This window comes from Pongo pygmaeus, chromosome 8 (assembly GCF_028885625.2).
Source record: "Pongo pygmaeus isolate AG05252 chromosome 8, NHGRI_mPonPyg2-v2.0_pri, whole genome shotgun sequence".
Taxonomy (NCBI): domain Eukaryota; kingdom Metazoa; phylum Chordata; class Mammalia; order Primates; family Hominidae; genus Pongo; species Pongo pygmaeus.
This window is the reverse complement of record NC_072381.2, coordinates 28,802,121-28,818,523: the sequence shown is the minus strand read 5'-3', so window position 1 is coordinate 28,818,523 and position 16,403 is coordinate 28,802,121. Positions and strand designations below refer to the sequence as shown.

The 16,403-nt window shown below is 39.3% G+C and overlaps 1 protein-coding gene and 1 long non-coding RNA gene across 3 annotated transcripts in view; one reads left to right on the top strand and one right to left on the bottom strand.

Annotated features, from left to right (window-relative positions):
• LOC129006237 (outer dynein arm-docking complex subunit 2) overlaps positions 1 to 16,403 on the top strand; it is a 196,046-nt gene that overhangs the window by 158,460 nt on the left and 21,183 nt on the right. The gene's annotated exons all lie outside the window — the stretch shown is intronic.
• On the bottom strand, positions 8,872 to 16,285 carry LOC134740141 (uncharacterized). The gene is made up of 3 exons (XR_010127401.1): positions 16,145 to 16,285; positions 14,534 to 15,190; positions 8,872 to 12,073 (listed from the first exon to the last, which is right to left on the bottom strand). It is a non-coding gene; the product is annotated as an uncharacterized LOC134740141 (long non-coding RNA).

Here is a 16,403-nt window from a genome sequence, read left to right as displayed (position 1 = left end):
ACACATTAGAATCATGCACAAGTGCCTATTTTAGAGTAGCTTTTGCGACTTTAAAAAGAATTGAAAATTACTGCACTTGGCCATGCTGCCCTTTAGTAGTTCTGTTTATGAAACCCATTAGGAGCTGTTTTTTTCACATTTATTTAGCAATTTGCTTCTCTATGATAGAGAAGTTTGCAAAATCAGATTATCTTCAGTAGGAATTAAGAATTCTCATCTTGATTTTTATACAAGAGGATGACTCTTTAAAGCCACTTTTTTCCCTCTCTTTTTAAGTTTTCCTTGGGGAGCTCTAGGCAACGCTTTTGCTTCTGAGGTGATTCAGCTGACTTCTTTATTATTATTATTATTATATTTTAAGTTCTAGGGTACATGTGCACAATGTGCAGGTTTTTTACATATGTATACATGTGCCATGTTGGTGTGCTGCACCCATTAACTCGTCATTTACATTAGGTATATCTCCTAATGCTATCCCTCCCCCTCCTCCCACCCCACGACAGGCCCCGGTATGTGATGTTCCCCTTCCTGTGTCCATGTGTTCTCATTGTTCAATTCCCACCTATGAGTGAGAGCATGCAGTCTTTGGTTTTCTGTTCCTGTGTTAGTTTGCTGAGAATGATGGTTTCCAGCTTCATCCATGTCCCTACAAAGGACATGAACTCATCCTTTTTCATGGCTGCATAGTATTCCATGGTGTATATGTGCCACATTTTCTTAATCCAGTCAATCATTGATGGACATTTGGGTTGGTTCCAAGTCTTTGCTATTGTGAATAGTGATGCAATAAACATACGTGTGCATGTGTCTTTATAGCAGCATGCTTTATAATCCTTTGGGTATATACCCAGTAATGGGATGGCTGGGTCAAATGGTATTTCTAGTTCTAGATCCTTGAGGAATCACCACACTGTCTTCCACAATGGTTGAACTAGTTTACAGTCCCACCAACAGTGTAAAAGTGTTCCTATTTCTCCGCATCCTCTCCAGCATGTGTTGTTTCCTGACTTTTTAATGATCGCCATTCTAACTGGTGTGAGATGGTATCTCATTGTGGTTTTGATTTGCGTTTCTCTGATGGCCAGTGATGATGAGCATTTTTTCATGTGTCTGTTGGCTGCATAAATGTCTTCTTTTGAGAAGTGTCTGTTCATATCCTTTGCCCACTTTTTGATGGGGTTGTTTTTTTCTTGTAAATTTGTTGGAGTTTTTTGTAGATTCTGGATATTAGCCCTTTGTCAGATGAGTAGATTGCAAAAATTTTCTCCCATTCTGTAGGTTGCCTGTTCACTCTGATGGTAGTTTCTTTTGCTGTGCAGAACCTCTTTAGTTTAATTAGATCCCATTTGTCAATTTTGGCTTTTGTTACCATTGCTTTTGGTGTTTTAGACATGAAGTCCTTGCCCATGCCTATGTCCTGAAGGGTATTGCCTAGGTTTTCCTCTAGGGTTTTTATGGTTTTAGGTCTAACATTTAAGTCTTTAATCCATCTTGAATTAATTTTTGTATAAGGTGTAAGGAAGGGATCCAGTTTCAGCTTCCTACATATGGTTAGCCAGTTTTCCCAGCACCATTTATTAAATAGGGAATCCTTCCCCCATTGCTTATTTTTATCAGGTTTGTCAAAGATCACATGGTTGTAGATGTGTGGTATTATTTCTGAGGGCTCTGTTCCATTCCATTTGTCTATATCTCTGTTTTGGTACCAGTACCATGCAGTTTTGGTTACTGTAGCCTTGTAGTACAGTTTGAAGTCAGGTAGTGTGATGCCTCCACCTTTGTTCTTTTGGCTTAGGATTGTCATGGCAATGTGGGCTTTTTTTTGGTTCCATATGAACTTTAAAGTAGTTTTTTCCAATTCTGTGAAGAGAGACATTGGTAGCTTGATGGGGATGGCATTGAATCTATAAATTACCTTTGGCAATATGGCCATTTTCATGATATTGATTCTTCCTATCCAAGAGCATGGAATGTTCTTCCATTTGTTTGTATCCTCTTTTATTTCCTTGAGCAGTGGTTTGTAGTTCTCCTTGAAGATGTCCTTCACATCCCTTGTAAGTTGGATTCCTAGGTATTTTATTCTCTTTGAAGCAATTGTGAATGGGAGTTCAGTCATGATTTGGCTCTCTGTTTGTCTGTTTTTGGTGTATAAGAATGCTTGTGATTTCTGCACATTGATTTTGTATCCTGAGAGTTTGCTGAAGTTGCTTATCAGGTTAAAGAAATTGTGGGCTGAGACAATGGGGTTTCCTAAATATACAATCATGTCATCTGCAAACAGGGACAATTTGACTTCCTCTTTTCCTAATTAAATACCCTTTATTTCTTTTTCCTGCCTAATTGCCCTGGCCAGAACTTCCAACACTGTGTTGAATAGGAGTGGTGAGAGAGGGCATCCCTGTCTTGTGCCAGTTTTCAAAGGAAATGCTTCCAGTTTTTGCCCATTCAGTATGATATTGGCTGTGGGTTTGTCATAAATAGCTCTTATTATTTTGAGAACGTCCCATCAATACCTAATTTATTGAGAGTTTTTAGCATGAAGTGCTGTTGAATTTTGTCAAAGGCCTTTTCTGCATCTATTGAGATAATCATGTGGTTTTTGTCTTTGGTTCTGTTTATATGCTGGATTATGTTTACTGATTTGTGTATGTTGAACCAGCCTTGCATCCCAGGGATGAAGCCCACTTGATCATGGTGGATAAGCTTTTTGAGGTGCTGCTGGATTTGGTTTGCCAGTATTTTATTGAGGATTTTTGCATCGATGTTCATCAGGGATATTGGTCTAAAATTCTCTTTTTTTGCTGTGTCTCTGCCAGGCTTTGGTATCAGGATGAGGCTGGCCTCGTAAAATGAGTTAGGGAGAATTCCCTCTTTTTCTATTGATTGGAATAGTTTCAGAAGGAATGGTACCAGCTCCTCCTTGTACTTCTGGTAGAATTTGGCTGTGAATCCATCTGATCCCGGAAGTTTTTTGATTGGTAGACTATTAATTGTTGCCTCAATTTCAGAGCCTGTTATTGGTCTATTGAGGGATTCAACTTCTTCCTGGTTTAGTCTTGGGAGGGTGTATGTATCCAGGAATTTATCCATTTCTTCTAGATTTTCTAGTTTATTTGCGTAGAGGTGTTTATAGTATTCTCTGATGGTAGTTTGTATTTCTGTGGGATCGGTGGTGATATCCCCTTTATCATTTTTATTGCGTCTATTTGATCCTTCTCTCTTTTCTTCTTTATTAGTCTTGCTAGTGGTCTATCAATTTTGTTGATCTTTTCCAAAAACCAGCTCCTGGATTCATTGATTTTTTGAAGGGTTTTTTGTGTCTCTATCTCCTTCAGTTCTGCTCTGATCTTAGTTATTTCTTGCCTTCTGCTAGCTTTTGAATGTGTTTGCTCTTTCTTCTCTAGTTCTTTTAATTGTGATGTTAGGGTGTCAATTTTAGATCTTTCCTGCTTTCTCTTTTGGGCATTTAGTGCTATAAATTTCCCTCTACACACAGCTTTAAATGTGTCCCAGAGATTCTGGTATGTTGTGTCTTTGTTCTCATTGTTTTCAAAGAACATCTTTATTTCTGCCTTCATTTCGTTATGCACCCAGTAGTCATTCAGGAGCAGGTTGTTCAGTTTCCATGTAGTTGAGAGGTTTTGAGTGAGTTTCTTAATCCTGAGTTCTAGTTTGATTACACTGTGGTCTGAGGGACAGTTTGTTATAATTTCTGTTCTTTTACATTTGCTGAGGAGTGCCTTACTTCCAACTATGTGGTCAATTTTGGAATCAGTGTGATGTGGTGCTGAGAAGAATGCATATTCTGTTGATTTGGGGTGAAGAGTTCTGTAGATGTCTATTAGGTCCACTTGGTGAAGAGCTGAGTTCAATTCCTGGATATCCTGGTTAACTTTCTGTCTCGTTGATCTGTCTAATGTTGACAGTGGGGTGTTAAAGTCTCCCATTATTATTGTGTGGGAGTCTAAGTCTCTTTGGACTTGCCTTATGAATCTGGGTGCCCTGTATTGGGTGCATATATATTTAGGATAGTTAGCTCTTCTTGTTGAATTGATCCCTTTACCATTATGTAATGGCCTTCTTTGTCTCTTTTGATCTTTGTTGGTTTAAAGTGTGTTTTATCAGAGACTAGGATTGCAACCCCTGCCTTTTTTTTTTTTGTTTTCCATTTGCCTGGTAGATCTTCCTCCATCCCTTTATTTTGAGCCTATGTATGTCTCTGCACATGAGATGGGTCTCCTGAATACAGCACACTGATGGGTCCTGACTCTTTATCCACTTTGCCAGTCTGTGTCTTTTAATTGGAGCATTTAGCCCATTTACATTTAAGGTTAATATTGTTATGTGTGAATTTGATCCTGTCATTGTGATGTTAGCTGGTTCTTTTGCTTGTTAGTTGATGTAGTTTCTTCCTAGCATTGATGGTCTTTACATTTTGGCATGTTTTTGCAGTGGCTGGTACTGGTTGTTCCTTTCCATGTTTAGTGCTTCCTTCAGGAGCTCTTTTAGGGCAGGCCTGGTGGTGACAAAATCTCTCAGCATTTGCTTGTCTGTAAAGGATTTTATTGCTCCTTCAATGATGAGGCTTAGTTTGGCTGGATATGAAATTCTGGGTTGAAAATTCTTTTCTTTAAGAATGTTGAATATTGGCCCCCACTCTCTTCTGGCTTGGATAGTTTCTGCCAAGATATCCTCTGTTAGTCTGATGGGCTTCCCTTTGTGTGTAACCCAACGTTTCTCTGTGGCTGCACTTAACATTTTTTCCTTCATTTCAACTTTGGTGAATCTGACAATTATGTGTCTTGGAGTTGCTCTTTTCGAGGAGTATCTTTGTGGCATTCTCTCTATTTCCTGAATTTGAATGTTGGCCTGACTTGCTGATTCAGCTGACTTCTAAAATATCCAGGAGCACTTGGGAAAAATTGAATGAGCCTAGGTGGGGCTGAGCCAATAGAATACTTGTCTTCTTCATCCAAGCTCTGCTTCACTATAATGGATCCACCTTGCTTCTGCTAAGTCAAATCCAACTCCTTCGCCACCACTCCATCGCTAGCCAAATAAATTTTCCTCCCCTTCTTAGAGCTACAAGTGAGAAGAAATGAAAAAGAAAAGCTAAGTATAGTAAAAGAGCTAGATAATAATGAGTCATATCGTTTTTGTTTTTTCAGTTTCCTGTGTACCAGACATTTATTCTAAGAGCACATTTACACGGAGTCTTTTATTCAATCTTCTCCATAACCTATTGAGTTGGAAACTGTTATTATCTCAGTTTTACAGATAAAGAAATTGAGTTTCATAAAGATTAAATAACTTGCCCCAAATCACCCAGGTCATAAGAAAAGGACTCAAGAAACGTGGGTTTAGAGGCTGCTCTCTGAACCGCCATTGGAAGGTATAGCTCAAGTGCCAGTTGCACATATATGTGTGGACTCCTATGCTTGCAGTTTTTTCTGAAGGACTGAGCCTGGTTGAGAAACTGCTTTATAGGCTAGAGCACAAAAAGGAAGGGGACTTGGCAGAGTTTGCTTGCTTCATGGTGGAATGATGTCTGCCCTTCCTGTTAGAACTCCCACATCCTCTTTTGAAAATCCATCCCAAGGGCTCTATTTGTCTTTTCAGTTTTAGCAATTTTCCAGCCTCCTTTGCTGCTCTTGCAGCTGGTATATATTCTTAATTTATGCCAATTATACTTTTTTTGGTTTGAGACAGTGTCTTGCTCTGTTGTCCAGGTTGGAGTACAGTGGCATGATCATAGCTCACTGAAGCCTCTAACTCCTATCAAGTGTTCTGTCTGCCTCGGCCTCCCCAGTAGCTGGGACTGCAGGTGCAAGTTAGCATACCTGGCTAATTTTTTTATTGTTTGTAGAGATGGGATCTTGCTGTGTTGCCCAGGTCAGTCTTGAACTCAGCCTCAAGCAATCCTCTGACCTCAGCTTCCCAAAGTGCTGGGATTACAGGTGTGTGCATGTTGGGCAGAATTAAACATTGTTGCTAGTAGTGGTTATAGTATATCAAGTTTAAACCAGATTCTTTGTGATTTTTTGAAAAAACAAATCTTTATATTTATGTATATTGCATCTTCAGGCTATTAATATTCCTAATTTTCAATGCTAAGTTTTTTGTTTTGTTTTGTTTTGAGACAGAGTATTGCTCTGTCACCCAGGCAGGAGTGCAATGGTGTGATCTCGGCTCATTGCATCTGTGCCTCCCAGGTTCAAGCGATTCTTCTGCCTCAGCCTCCCAAGTAGCTGGGATCACAGGCAGATGCCACCACACCCAGCTAATTTTTTTCTATTTTTAGTATAGGTGGTGTTTCATCATGTTGATCAGCCTGGTCTCAAACTCCTGACCTCAAGTGATCCACCTGCCTTGGCTTCCCAAAGTGCTGGGATTACAGGCATGAGCCACCATGCCCGGCCCTCAATGCTAAGTTTTACAGTTACCTCTCAGGTAATCAGGAATATGTAGAGCCATTCTGCATCAGCTAGTTGCTTTTTTACCCAGTTATGCTGGGTGGCACACTACACCATCCACTACAATTTTATTCAAGCTTTGTATATTTTTATAGATCACTGGAATGGTTTGTACATTACTATTGATTCAGCTCGATCTTTTCTAAACCTTCAGGATTTTCATGTACAGATTTGTTGCAGATAGGCTGTTTTTATTTTAAGACTTTGCACTCCGCAGTAAACAGCTTCAGCTTATTTTTTAAAAAAATAAACTAAGACACCAGTTTCTAATTTGTTCCAGATATGGTTTTCTAATTTATTTTAGATACAAGTTTCTAGTTTATTCTAGGGAATATATAACATGTGGCCTTAAATGTAATCACAGACATTCTTTACAAATCATACAGCACTTATCCAACATCTTGAGAAATTTATGAAGTATAATTTGAACATGAATCTTTTGTTTTAGGATCCTCTACATATTAAAAGGGCCTATTAAAAATAGTGCTTCTATGAGCATTCTGAACATGTATTTTGGTGCATATAAGCAATGATTGATGTTGAGTATATGCTCAGGAGCAGAATTGCTGGATCAAAGGGTATATGTACAATTAGCTTTAGTAATTATTATTAAATTATTATTTTTACTCCATTGATTTCATGCCAGATGAGGGTTCAGATATAAAACCTGGATAAATATTTTGTTTCTTCAGAATTTTAATCAATCATCTGACTTGACTTTTTCTTTCAGCATATTTAAATTTAAAGATTTTACTGTGGGGAATTATTTTTGGCTTCTACTTTTAGTTGATCTGGACATGGCCCATGGCTTTACAGAATGTTCTGTTTTATTATTATTATTATACTTTAAGTTTTAGGGTACATGTGCACAATGACATTTATATGTTTTTGAATTTTCTGTTTAACAAATTAATCTTTCAAATGGTAAAAGATTGATAACTATTTGTGAAAAATAGTTATCCACTCCATTCCCATATATTGCTTGTTAATTTATTGTAATCAGAGGAAAATATGTATTGCTAATTGGAGGCACAATCTCTTGAAAAGTTTGGTCAAGAATGATCATGTATGCTTAGTGTCTATCCAGAAAATGACATTCTTCACAAGGGCACCCTTTTTTCAAAGAAATGAAATAAAGATACAGTGCAGAGATTCTCCACATGGGCAGGACCTGTCCTTCTATTCACCATCCCCAGAATTCAGGAGGAGAGACCAAGCCCAAGGCTCGCATAACCCTCTCAACCATTTAAGAAGAGACGGGTCAAAAACATGTAAATGGACAAAATAATTACCAAGTGTGCTGAATGCTGTAAAGGAAACAAGGGGGGTCAAATGAAGACTAATGAAGGGACAACTCATCTTATACAGGGAAGTCAGAGAAGGCATCTTTGAAGAGATGCATCTTAACTAAGGAGAATGAAGTGAGGAGAAGAATTTGCAGCCAGAGGGAAAGGGTTTGTTCAGCGGCCATAGGGTAGGAATGTGCCTAGAATTTCTGAGGACTAGCCTGGGCAACAGGGAGACCCTATCTCCACAAAAAATAAAAATAAATAAGCTGGGCATGGTGGTGCATACCTGTAGTCCCAGCTACTCAGGAGACTCAGTGGGAGGATCACTTTAGCCTGGGATGTCGAGGCTGCAGCGAGCTGTGAATGCATCGCCATACTGCAGCCTGAATGACAGAGCAAGATCCTTTCTCTAAACAAAAAACAAACAAAAAAAGAAGATCACTCTTGGAGGTGTGTAGGGACAGGATCAGAAAGACTGGAAGCAGACCCGCCAGGGGTGGTGGCTCATGCCTGTAATCTCAGCAGTTTGGGAGGCCGAGGCAGGCAGATCACCTGAGGTCAGGATTTCAAGACCAGCCTGGCCAACATGGTGAAACCCTGTCTTTACTAAAAATACAAAAATTAGCCGGGCATGGTGGTGGGCACCTGTAATCCCAGCTACTCAGGAGGCCGAAGCAGGAGAATTGCTTGAACCTGGGAGGTGGAGGTTGCAGTGAGCTGAGATCGCACCACTGCACTCCAGCCTGGGTGACAGAGCAAGACTCCGAAAAAAATAAATAAATAAGAAAAAAGAAAGGAAAGAAAAGAAAAACTGGAAGCTGATCTGTCTACGAGGCTGGTGAACTGTAAGCGCATGAGACATGGTGGCCTAGACAAGGCTTAGTTACAGATTGTGTGGGAGATTAAGGGAACAGGAAGAATTAAGAATCCATTCACAAACCTTTTTTCTACCACGAAGAGGGAAATAATCATAGTAACAACAGTTGCTAGCAAGCCCATTTTTATTTTAAATTTCATTAGATAACTTGGAGTATCCATTAAGTGAATAATTATCCAATATTAGAATATTAGGCTTAATAATTACACTAGCAAATAGTCACTATAAATAGCTCATATATATGTTACAAAATGTGTATTTCAGGTTGATCTATTTTAAAAAGAATAATAATCAATTACTGAGCATTCACTGGTGGCCTATGTGCTTTATTCCTTATTTCATTTAATCTTTACTGTACCCCCGTGGTGCAGGCATTACTCTCCCATTTTGAAGATTGGGAAGCTTTAGCTCGATAGTCTAAGTGATGCATCCAAAGTCCTACAGATGCAATGCAGGATCAGCTATAAATCAATAAATTACTTCATAACTCATATTTGAGCAATGTAACTCAAACTTATGCACCAAAGAGAATTCCCATGGGCAAGAAAGCAGCAGAGCCCTAAGAAGGCGCTGAGCTCCAAAGCCTTTAGCATCTTTCTTCCATCTGTCATCTCTCCACTTTTCTTATTTGTTTCCTTTTATTCTTTCTATGCCAGTTGGCTTCCTCTCTTTGCCACTGTTTTCTTTACTGCTTCTCCTGGATCTAGGTATCCAGCCACCCAAGGAGGCCACGTATTTTCTCCACCCCCATTTTCAGTTCAAAAATCTCAGACAAGAGAAGCTGATTGGCCCATTTTAGGAAAAGTACCCACCCCTTGTCCAATCAGTGGTGGACAATGAAACATGTGATACTTTACAAGATGGCTTCCAAGACTTGCCATTGGAGGTGGAACACAAAGGCAGTCAAGGGCGTTCATGATATGCTGGGAAGGCACTCCAAAAGATGTGCACGAATGTGACAAATCAGAATTTAAATTTCTGAACCAACTGACATGAGAAATCCTTAGGTCAGTTGATATTCACTGTCTTTTGTCACACTGTTATTTAGGCTGTTTTAGAGTCAAATATATGCTTTTATTATGAGGTTGTTATTGCAGTTGTTTTAAAGATGTACATAAATATGTACAAATAGATCAATAAAAATAGAAAAGAATGTGCAGAGGGCATTTTACCCAATATTTAACTTGTAGGATATTCTACCTCAGTTATGAAAATGACAAATTCTTGCTGACAGCTTTGGCTAGTTTTATTTATTATTGTTGTTTTATTTTTATTAAAGAACTCTTTCATAAGGCAAGCTTTGTGAGTTAAATCGATGTAAATTGTAAATGTGAAAGGTAATTATTTATAATTTTTTCGAAAATATTCCAGACTCAGCTACTGCCAACTGCTGGTATGGATTTAGCATCCTGAAATTTAAACAGAATAACAGTTGGCTCTTTTTTGTCAAATACTTTGTGATTATAGGAGGTGTACTATTATACTGTCAACCTAAGTTTAAGAAAAGATACACTCCTTCACCATTTTAAGTCTGTGCAAAACAGTCTTCACTTTACGCACATATAAACCTGTGAAGCATTCCCATGTTGGTTTGGGGATTTTAAACTTGGCAAATTATACATCTTCATATTTTATATCTGTCGCTGTTGGCTCCTAACTTTATGTTGAAACCACAGCGTTTTTCTGGCGCTCACATGAAGCTAATACTCTTCCACTGCTTTAAATTAGCTGCTACTTAATGATTAAGAAAGAGTGCACTAGATGGCAAATAACATTAGTAACAATAGTATTTCCAAGTCACTGTCAGCTATACAGTATGCCTCAATTTGGGGCTGTTTAAAAACCAAATATCTGACCATAATGTTGCACTCAAAAACTTCATAGCAACAGGTGAACACCCCTCATCTTTTGCTTTTGTTTGGTTTAGAAGAAACCAATAAAATCTGAAAACAAAAAGTCATTTCCCTCTGAGTTATGTAAAAAGCTTATCAGGTGTGAGCCTCTCTTTCCTGAGTTGAGTGAGGCCAGAAACCATTGCCTTCATACTTGCTGCCGCGTGTCATATTTTTAGAGATTGTTACTTATATATCCTCAGAAGTTTACTATAGAATCACTGCCAGCTCAGAAAAAAATTCAGGGTTAAGAAGTATTGGATTCCACAAAAATTTGATTTTGGACGGGAGAGTTATTCCTTTTCTTAACATCATCATGTTACCAAAATTAGGAATGTTGGACTACGTTACAGTTTTTCTGATCACAAATAGAAGAAAACGACAGAGCTGGGTAGCTTATCTTGCCTAAATTGAACAGTCCAGGATTCCTCCAAATTTAAATAGGTTTGGATATCAAAAGCGTTAGATTGGCAAAAGATGATGCTGGCACATGTTAAAGCATCTTTTGGTTTCAAAGAAAGACACTTTCCTGACGACCTGTAGGTCCGTTGGATCTGTTCAACAGTAGCTATGCCCCGCAGCTTTTTTTGTTGATAAATGATCCGTTTCAAATAAATGTAATTGCAGCCAACTCTGTAGAAATAATTGCCTTCTAAAAAAGAGAGTTTTGGAGGGTCAAAAATACACAAACAGTATGGTAAAATAAAGTATATGCTGCTCCTTTTAATGGAAAAGATTGCTACTGGGTACCTTTGCCAAATTCAATCAGTGTGCCAAAAAGTCGAGGAATCTGGCAGATGCTATAGAGAGCAGTTCCATCTTTCATCTATATTTCGTTTCTGTATTTATCTAGCTTTAGAAAATGCTGGGAATGTCTTTTCCTTCCGACTTGGCCCTTTTGCTAAACCACAGAAATACACCGGCAGCTTCTTGTAATTGTTTGGTTACTTAAGAGTGCAGTCAATCTTTAAACTTGTGAGAAATATATTCTTTCCATTGGAAATTATGAAACACCAACAACTATTTGTTCTCATTTTCTGAAATTTATCACAGGAACAAAAAAAATCCATTATATTAATTGGCAGCTATTTGACTCACTACACAAAGGCAGAAAGCCAACTCATTATTTTTAGCCTTCAGCTGACCCAAAATAGTGTTCTCGTATAAGAAGTTATTCACAGATGCTAAATGTAAGAATTACTACTACTAATAATGGTATTTCAGACTTCATGAGTAAGTAGTTTTTGGCACTCAGAAAATATCTTGTTTTTCCCTTGAAAATAGCAATCCTGTTAAATACAAAAAGTAAACAGTGCTTGAATTAGTACGTTGGAGTTTTTAATGTACCAAAAATATGCATGCATTAATATTCCCTTCTAAGACTCCTTTTTTTTCAGTTTCTTCAGGATTAATCCATTTTTGTTATTTAAAAAAATACAAAAATCTTAGATTCTTAGGATCTTTGTTCTCTGTGTTTCCCAATCCATCGCCGTGGGGTAAGATGTCCCTCTTTGAAAGTCTTCGGAAATAAAAATACAGGAGCTAAAAAAAAGTTACATTAAAAATCAAATTAATTACATCTTATGCAGATTTCAGTCAGAACAACTATTGTCTTCAGGAGTGATGGAGCACAATGGCTTATCCTTATGGTTGACAAGTCAGGGCTTGCGGATGCTGTGTTCGTTTACCATACACTTGTGGGAAAAAGCACTTGATTGTCTACATCTTTGTTTACCCATGAGCAAAAGTAAGAGAAATATTTGTAAAGTTTATTTTATCATTCTTTATGACCCATGTTTAAATTTTGAATCCTGGCAGAGAGAGGGAATTAGAAAAGCACCCTAATGTTCCATTTACAGCAGTGAAAACCATCGTTCAGTTTGATGCCTTAGTCTGTATTTATACCTCTGCTTATTATAAGAACATAAAATATACACACTAATGACTGAAAATGCCGATATTTTCTCTAGACCCATGATCTTCTGATTGTGGAAACCTGATCAAATTTCTGTGAAAATAAATTTCTAAGGTATTTTTTCTTAGACGATCACTTGCCTAGGAAACGACTTGCCAGAATGTCAACCTGATATTTTCATTCACTCCATTTTGCATGCAGAGAAGTAAAAACAAAAACCTCCTTGGGAATTAACTGTCTTTATCAAAGAAGTGTAGAAACACTCATCTAAGATGTGTGGCCAGGATGGCCCCCACGATAGGTCTCACTGTGAGTGACCAGCATGGGACCATGTGGTCACAGGCCAGCACAGACAGGGATGGGAGCATCCTCGCTGTGACCCAGAGAGGCAGCAGAGATGCTGGTGTCTTTTACAGTGGAATTGTGTGGACAACAAATTTTCCCTCAGGATGAATATGACCTTTCTTGCATCAAAATTTGTCTTCAGTTACACTCCTACGAGTCCCAGAAATCCTCACAGTGGGCAGTTTAGGATCTGGAAAGGCAACTCAAGAGCCTGACTTAAGTGACATTCCCTGCAAAGCCAGGGAAAATCTTGATTTATATCTTTGAGGCTTAGTCGTGAACTACTGAGCTATACTCTTTAGGTTTGATGTTTATGAAATCAGTCCTCTGTGTTTCAACACCATTTCAAGTTTTTGCTCTGATAATTATTCAATTAAATTAACAATTGATTAACCAACATTATTAATCAATCAATTGATAGTAATTATTATGATTAATTAAGTCAAAACCACTAATATGGCTTAAGTGTATTTTTCATATTCCTTGAAATCCTAAAGAAATTATGTCCTACCATAAAACTAATGATTTGAGAGTGAACCATAAAGGTAAGAACCCTGCAGCTCATAGGCCCTAAAGCTGCCACAGGCCATTTTTCAAGAATTGGAACATCAGAGGTTTCTAATGTACTTTTTATAGGATATAGCAGTGACTTGTTTGCAAATTTAGATGAGTTTTGCCAAAAATCATTTTAGATGGTATAGATATGTTTACATATTAGTATAATTTAGGAAGTTGTCCCCAAACTCTCTCATTGATCAAGTTTAGAAAACTGATAAATCTTTTTTATTTAATGACGTAAAAAAGACCGGATGCAGGGAAACGAGTGTGTGTTTGGTGTTAGCAGATCTGGGTTTGGATTCTGGCCCTGAGTTCTGCTGCCAAGTCACCCAGCACCACTGGGCTCTGTGTCCTTATCTGTTCTATAAGGATGATAATATTTTCCTCAAAGAGTTCTAGGAAAGATGAAATACCTTTCTGTATACACACACATATACATGCATATGTATTCAACTGTGTATATGTACTGAATATATATACAGTTGACCCTTGAACAGCATGAGTTTGAAGTGCATGGATCCAATTTTATGCAGATTTTTCCTTCTGACTCTGCCACCACTGAGACAGCAAGACCAACCCCTCTTCCTCCTCCTCCTCTTCAGGCTACTCAATGGGAAGATGACGAGGATGAAGACCTTTATGATGATCCACTTCCACTTAGTGTATAGTAAATGTATTTTCTCTTCCTTATGATTTTCTTTTCCTTTTTTTTTTTTTGATGGGATTTTCACTCTTGTCACCCAGGCTGGAGTGCAGTGGTGCAATCTCAGCTCACTGCCACCCCTGCCTCCCGGGTTCAAGTGATTCTCCTGCCTCAGCCTCCCGAGGTAGCTGGGATTACCGGTGCCCGCCACCATGCCCAGCTAATTTTTGTATTTTTAGTAGAGACAGGGTTTCGCCATGTTGGACAGGCTGTTTCTTCCTTATGACTTTCTGCATAACATTTTATTCTCTGTTGAACTTCTCTTATTTTAAGAATACAGTATAATATACATGATATACAAACTGGGTGTTAATCGACTGTTTATGTTATTGTTAAGGCTTCTGAGCAACAGTAGGCTATTAGTCATTAAGATTGGGGGCAGTCAAAAGTGATATGTGGGTTTTTGACTGTATGAGGACGTGGTGCCCTAACCCTCACATTGTTCAGAGATCAACTGTACAGAGAGAGAGAACACACCTACCTCACAGTGGGGGCATCTGAATGTTGCTGCAGCTGTTGTTGTTGTTATAGGAGTAGAATTGTCAAGTTCAGGCTACAGGTGTGAGATGGGTGACTTTCTAAGTTGCTCCTTCTCACATCTCACCTGCCTGGATTAACGTCCCGTTCGTGTACATTGAACCAACTCAGACAGCAGGTATTCAGTCCTCGGCCTCTCTGTCTTCCACTATAGACAGAATTGGAGGTGCTGGCTTCAGCAGCCCATCTCCTCAGGGCCAAGAAGCCATGTAGATGGGTCCTGTGTCCGTGGCATGATCTGACGCTCCTCCAAGGGCCTGCTGGTGGGACTGTGCCGGCCTTGAGCGTGGTTTTGTTCTCTGTGGCTCGGCCAGGACGCAGGGACACGCGATGTCAAGTACAGATGTGCTGGTACAGCAACCCTTGTGCCTTAGGTTGTGTGTTCTGTCAGGCCTGGGTGACCTTGTGAAAACTCAGAGCCACATCACAAGGTCACTGACAGTGTAAAGCTGCACAATATAGGATGGCTCAGGTTTCCATCCACAACTACAGAAAAACTTTCCATTCAAATCGGAGCTTTCAGGCAATTTCTTTGGAGACTCTACGACTTAGATAGGTGTCTTCTGCATGCAGAATTTGGGCTGTTGGTAAACAAGGACATCTGTGAATTAAATGAGAGAATCACTAAGAAACCTCAGCTTGTATCTACCCTAATCAAGCCTTCTCTGTAATAGCCTTTTCTGCAAGCATATACCCATAAATCTGTCACTGCTCTTTTGAAAACATTAGCATGGCTTCCCTTTGCTTTAAACAAGCCCTTTCATGATCTGCCCCCTGCCTGCCTCTCCATCGTTATCTCACTCCTTGCCCCCACCATCCTTCCTCGTAGCACAGTCCCCTGGATGTCCACCAACCTTCATCCTCCCCTCTTTGATGATAGCACATGGCAGCCAGCCAGAGAAGATGCTTCTCAGCTTCCCTTGAGTCTTGGTGTGGCCGTGTGATGATGAGGTTATCACCAGTGGGAAGTGAGAAGTGATGCATGCTGTTTGTGTTTCTTGCCCTATGTAAGGGATGCCTGTGGCGTCACGGGTTCTATCTCTATTCCAGAAGGCCAAGGGATAGCGCCTTTGGAGCAGCTTTGGACTCATTGAGATTGGCCAACACAATGAAAGTGGCAGAGCGATGCTACCAGCCCTAGACCACATGCACGTATAATGTTACGCCAGGGAAAACAACCTCCTAGATTATTTCAATCACTAGATTTTAGAGTTTTTAGGTTAAAACAGTTTATCCTGGGCTCAAATCAATGCATTCATAGGACTTGTCTTGGCAATGATCTGCTACTTTTGTGTCCTTTGGCGGGTTGTCAGTGACATGCCAGGATGTCCAAGCTGGAGAGCAGAGCAGGGCCTGGATGTCACTCACCTTCTGGCCAGCACCTTGATGCTGCACACACTGCAAATCCCTGTAAGGTGGCGCCATGTGGAACCTTCACCACTGTCCTTTCTCAGCTTGGAATGTTCTCCCAACCCCCATGTTACACAGTGCTTTGTTCATAACCATCTTTCAGGTTTCAGATTCGCTCTTATTCTTCAGGGAGGTCTACCTTTACCTTGCTGTCTGTAGTCGCCCAGGACTTGTATGTCTCTTCTTCCCAATTGTAACAACATAATTGTGCATCTCAGTAAACTGCAAGACCCCTATGGAAGTCAAGCCTTTCTTGTCTACTCCTGCATTTCCAGGAACTAGTTCAGTGCCTGCCACGGAGCAGAACATAGTAGATATTTGTTGAATGAAGCAGTGAACTATTTTCCCCAATTTTTTGTCCCACACATAACCATAATATCTTAATATCAAAATACTCTTCAAAT